Here is a 6,020-nt window from a genome sequence, read left to right as displayed (position 1 = left end):
ACCTTCTGGTCTCAGTCTGAGGACCCAGGGGCTCCAGTCACTCCTTTCTGGTCTTGTGTGCATTATCATGCTGAGATCCACTTGCTGAGCTACCAAAGCCACTAGTGGGTGAATGGGGCCGCATTTTTCCCAGTGCTATTGATGTGAGAAACTGATGAGCAGTCACTCACAGGGCGGAAAATGGCAGGAGACTCCACCACCTGTTTGCTTCTTCAGGTTTGATTGAGAAATTGCCTTAGTCGTCAAGGAGATGTAGTTGTGTATGTGAAACAGTAGGGCCCTTTGGCCTCTAGATAGGAAGAAAACAACTTCACTTGTTCAGATTCTGGGTCCCAGGGTGCAGAGCTATTAGTCTAAGCTGGCATTGTACCCGTCCCTGGCATGCAGTGTTGAACAAGAGAAGCTTGGCCTCTGCCTTCATACCTTAAAATCTATCTGGAGAGATAGACAATAGCAAAAGTTAGTATAATAAAATGTAATGGATGTTCTGATACATGAAGGACAGATTGTTCTACCTAACCTAATTTATGGGATCGAAAATAGTCCTCCAGAAGATGAGATGCTTATTCTGAGGACTTTAGAATGAGTAGAAGTTAGATGAGGAGGAAGTAAGTGAGTGTTTCAGGAGTGCAATTGAGGCCGGGCGCGGTGGTTTACGCCTGTAATCCCTGCACTTTGGGAGACCGTGGTTGGTGGATCACCTGAGGTCAGGAGCTCAAGACCAGCCTTACCAGTGTGGTGAAACCCCGTCTCTACTAAAAATCAAAAAAAATTAGCCGAGCGTGGTGGCGGGCAGCTGTAATCCCAGCTACTCGGGAGGCTGAGGCAGGTGAGGCAGGAGAATCGCTGGAACCCGGGAGGCGGAGGTTGCAGTGAGCCAAGAGGGCACCATTGCACTCCAGCCTGGGCAACAAGAGCGAAACTCCGCCTCAGAAAAACAAAAACAAAACAAAACAAAAACAGAAGTGTAATTGATACATAGAGTGAACGCAGGAGAGTGAGAGATGAGGCTGCAGGGTGGTACAAAAAAGTCAAATCAAATTGGATATGTAGACATTGCTAAGGATTTTGAGCTTTAAGGGCATTGAGAAGCTATTCAAGGGTTTTTAGGAGGGGAGTGATTTGATTAGACTTATTTGTTGAAAAGTCTGTGTGGCTGGTGTGTGGACAATAAAGAATGGATTGGAAAGGAACTCAAGTGGAGCCTCAAGACTCAGTTAAGGAGCTAATCTAGGTTGGAAATAATTGTAACTTAGACCTGGATGCTGGCAATAGGGAAGGGGATGGATTCATGAAAGAATAGGATGCTTGAGAAGAAATATTTCTGTGCTGGAAAAGTAGATTGGGGAGTTCTTGACATAAACATTATAATGGATGCCATGAGCATAGATAACATATAAACATGTAGAGAAAGGAAAGGTTGACCTAGGGCAGAAGCCTTAGGAACACCAAAGTTCAAGGGTGGACTGAAGAGAAGCGGCTGCAGAGGTGGAAGGAAAGCCTGGCTTGTGTTGTGTCAGGCAAAGGAGAGCATTTCAAAAAGGATGCATTGGTTAACAGTGTAAGAGGCTGTGCAGAGCTTGGGCAGTTCTCTGATGAAGAGTGTACACTTAGATGTCTTCATACTTAGGGGCAGTACCAAGCCGACTTTCACTGAGCCTTGAAGGATGAGGAAGATTTGCTGTATAAATCAGGAGGAGAAAGAATTATACACGCAGAGGGAATAAGACATGCAAAAGTTGGTAAGACTGGAGCATAAGATGATAGAGGAGTGTCAGATGAGGTTGAGTGGCAGGCAGGAGCTTATGAAGAAACTCAAGTTGCATTTTAAGGAATTTCAACCTTATTCTGTGGTTAATGGAGAAACCACTAAAAAACTTTTAAGCTTGGGAATACCATTTGGTTAATATTTTAGAAAATATGGCTTAAACAGTGGCTTTTGGACTTTTCTAACTGCAACCCACAGCATAAATTTTATCTGGTACACAGAGTTAGAAATATATGTAACCTGGCAAATAAGACATATTTATAACTGAAATAAATGCTCCATGAAATAATACTTAACTTTACTATGTGTGATGCATTCGTGTATTGTCTGTGTTATTTCATTGAAAATTGACTGGTCATTTGTAGTTTGTAGAACACTGGATAGTCAAGATTATAGACAGGGAGACTAGTTGCAAGAAACATGGCAGTTGTCTAATAAGTGATGTGTTTAAAGGGTATACGAAAGGGATGGATTTAAAATTTAGGATGTAGATTTCAGAGAACTTGGTATAGGGGAGAGGGAACTGAAGGTGAACTTCAGGTGTGTGTTCAGGTGTACTTCAGCCCCTGTGACTGGATAATTTGTGGTTTCATTAACCTTATTTTCATGTAAAGAAGGAGGAGTTAGTTGCAATAGGGGTGAGGACAGTCAGTCCTCACTGGTTGGATCTTTAGATTTCTGCAGAAGAGGTACCAAATGAATACTTGGGGCTGTATTTCACGTGTTTAAATGTTTTCTATATACCTGGGACAGGACACCAGTTAACAATGTTCAAAGACTATATTTGTATCAAAAGCCCATTGTTTGAATTTTTGGGATTCCTTTAGGAACTTGGTATTTAAATTTTTATACATAATTATCTTAGGACAAGTAGGTGGGGTACAGAAATGGATATTTACTCAGTATCTTTAAATTTTACATTATTTATCCTCCTGGGCACATTTCTTATATTGACTGAAATCGCAAATTTTGCTGGGCATGGTGACATGCACCTGTAGTCCCAGCTACTTGGGAGGCTAAGGCAAGAGGATCACTTGAGCCCAGGAATTCCAGTCCAGCTTAAGCAGCATAGCGAGACCCCACTTCTGAAAAAAGAAAAAAAAAAAAAAAATCTGCAAACCTGCATATTGGCAGAACTCAGGATGTTATTCACATTGTGATGATAAAGGGTTTATCCAGATGTGTTGCTATGGACTTTTTGTGAAAGTGGAGCGTGCCTTTGAAATGTAGGTGAATGTTATTGCATTTTGTGCCTTTTGGCTGTATCTATAGCTGTTAATTGAATGACCTGCTGATTAAAATACACTGGTTACTGAGTAATGTTACTGATGAGGTAAATGTAAATGGTGTGAAGTCAAAGTTGAAGAATTACTGATCTCAGTGGGGAAAAAAAAGACTGGGTGGAAATGTCGGGCGATAACATATTTGTTGAGTGTTTTGTGAGACTGAACACAATATTTTCTCTAATTTTTGCATTTTAATTGATCAACATAACCCTTAGAAGTAGGTGGTGTTAGCTTCATTTTCTGGGTGAGTAAATAAAGGCTTAACAAAGTGAAGCAACTTGACCAAGATGGTACTAGTAAGTGACTGAACAAAGGTCTCAATCCAAGATGATCTGACTCTAGATCTTGTATCTTCGTCACTTCTTATTGCCACTCTTTTTGCCTTGTTGTGACTATTTCTAGTTAAAATTCACAGGAAACCTGGAAAGCATCATTTTATGCTTCAGGAGTAAGAGGGATAAAGCTCTGACACAGTCCTGTGGTGTGTTGGGAAGGAAACCTTAGGAAGCCAGAAGTGGTGATATTGCAAAGAGCAGTAAGCAGTCTTTTCTCTGAGGCCCTAAGAAGGACTGATCAATGTTTTATTAGCAGAAGATACTGGTTCCTCACCTCTTGCTTTTCCTCCTTCATCCCTTCCTCAGGCTTCAGGAAACCTGAAACTGGAGAGAAAACACATCCTCAGGGTCAGGGCTACAGGAGAGAGCTCTCTTCCTCACCATCACTGGAACACTCCTGGTTTTTCATGAAATGATGTGTGCAGTCTTTAGGTTCTGTAGACTTATCACTGGAGTATGTGCTTCTTGTGTGTTTTAGGAACCTAGTCATTGCATCTTAACATTAATCCTTATATTTATGGAAAAAAAATGTTTTAACTTCTAAACCAACTCAAAAAATGAATGTTTTGGCATATTACTGGTTTGTAATTTGAGGATTTTTTTTTTTTTTTTTTAAAGATGGAGTCTCACACTGTCGCCGAGGCTGGAGTGCAGTGGCACGATCTCAGCTCACTGCAAGCTCCGCCTCCCGGGTTCACACCATTCTCCTGCCTCAGCCTCCCGAGTAGCTGGGACTACTGGCGCCCGCCACAACGCCTGGCTAATTTTTTGTATTTTTAGTAGAGACGGGGTTTCACCGTGTTAGCCAGGATGGTCTCGATCTCCTGACCTCGTGATCAGCCCATCTTGGCTTCCCAAAGTGTTGGGATTACAGGCGTGAGCCACCGTGCCCGGCCCAATTTGAGGATTTTCTAAACTATATTTGCTGTATTTGATATAAAGAAAATAAATAGAGAATACAGAACTATAGAAAAAGTTTCAGAATCAGATGGTTTATCCTCTTACTCCCTCTGACTGAGGCTCATTTTTTCTCTGAAGCCTGATCTGCTGCAGAAATGCTAAATAAAATCATTGAAGTAATGGTGTTTAACAATAAGAAATCACTATGCATGATTACTTTTTTGTGATAGAAACTATTTTTGAAACACTAATCAAAGATTTTTACTAGTTGGATTATAAGTATTTTGTGGAAGGTAAAGATTATAGAGCATTGAATATTTTTCTGGTATAAAATTCTCCCCATCTGAAATGTATTTTGATTATGCCGTTATCTCAATGAAAAATAAACCATTGATTTTCATCTGTTTGAGCCTGCATCTGTTTTGCTCAATATGGTGTTTGAGGAGAGGTAGGTAAATAAGAAAGATCCTGTGACTTAGTGTGCTAAGATTCTTACATTCAATTTAGTGAGTATCTCAAATCTTAAACATTTGCGAATGTTTAAGATTTTATTTCTGATACTAAAATATGATGTACATTTAATCCCTATTCAATATATTAAATTTTGACAGCATACTTCTAATGATTATATAAAATGTGGCTTGTATTTATTTATATTGCATCTCCCTCTCCTGAGCTATCAATTCTACTGTTGCTACTATCTGCTGGTGTGTTGGGAAGGAAACCTTAGGAAGCCAGAAGTAGTGATATTGTTTTCTATCTAGTTACTTCTTTGGCATCTCAAATTTAGTATAGGCAGAATCGACCTAATCATGCTTTTTCCCTAAACACAATTCTTTTATATTCCATATTTCTACTTAAGGCTGTCATCATTTTTCAAGTCTCTCAAGCCCAAAGCTTAAAGTCACTTTTAACTTCCCCTCTTATTGTGAAGTCTGTAATGACTCTCCTCACTTCTACTACTCTCACAAGGACTAGTTTATGTTCTTGGCCAGTCACTGTTCAATCTAGTGGATTATCAAAATCACTTTTGGAAAAAAAAAAAAAAAAGATTCCAGCTCCCCTCATGCCTTCATCCTACTCACATATAGATTCTGATTCAGTGTGGCTGGCTTTCTGATGACCCAAATAGTTTAGGAACCACTGACCTGGACTAGTAGCTTTCTCCCTGGTTTCTGGCAATAAGCTCTTCACTCTTGCCCCTCAGATTTATCCTCCAGGCTGTCATGCATGACTGTGAGCCTCCTAGATGAGAGGAATCATATCTTTCAACACATTTTTTTGTACTTCTCTTTGTGGGTCATTCAAGACCCTATTGTATGGTATGATCCTGGCTGACTTTTCAACCATATTTTCTTTTGCTTTCTATTTAAGTTCTTTATATTTCCCCGATATTGGTGCCTTTGCTTATAATTTTCTTTTTATGTGACTGCATGTTTACTTTTCAAGGCATAATTCAAGCCTTACCTTTTCCAAAGAAATCTTACCGATTATGCCCCAATTTCTCCTATTCACCGAAGTAGTGTCTTCCTGGAAAATAACCTTAATTCCTTTATCGGGACCTCTTTTAATAATAATGACAATTAAGAATCAACATTTACTAAGCATAAACCAGATAATGCCCTAAACACTTTATATAAACTGTTTTTACTTAAATTAAGCCTTGTCTCATGAGAGATAGTTATTTTGCACGTTTACAAATGAGGGATCTAAGATACGGAGAAATGACCC

The 6,020-nt window shown here is 39.6% G+C and overlaps 1 protein-coding gene across 8 annotated transcripts in view; it reads left to right on the top strand.

Annotated features, from left to right (window-relative positions):
* Nucleotides 1-6,020, top strand: part of PARG (poly (ADP-ribose) glycohydrolase) — a 141,718-nt gene that overhangs the window by 9,319 nt on the left and 126,379 nt on the right. The window lies entirely within an intron of this gene.

Source organism: Mandrillus leucophaeus, unplaced genomic scaffold (genome assembly GCF_000951045.1).
Source record: "Mandrillus leucophaeus isolate KB7577 unplaced genomic scaffold, Mleu.le_1.0 Scaffold388, whole genome shotgun sequence".
NCBI classification, from domain to species: Eukaryota; Metazoa; Chordata; class Mammalia; order Primates; family Cercopithecidae; genus Mandrillus; species Mandrillus leucophaeus.
Note: the sequence above shows the minus strand (reverse complement) of the source record. Positions and strands in the feature narration are given on the sequence as shown.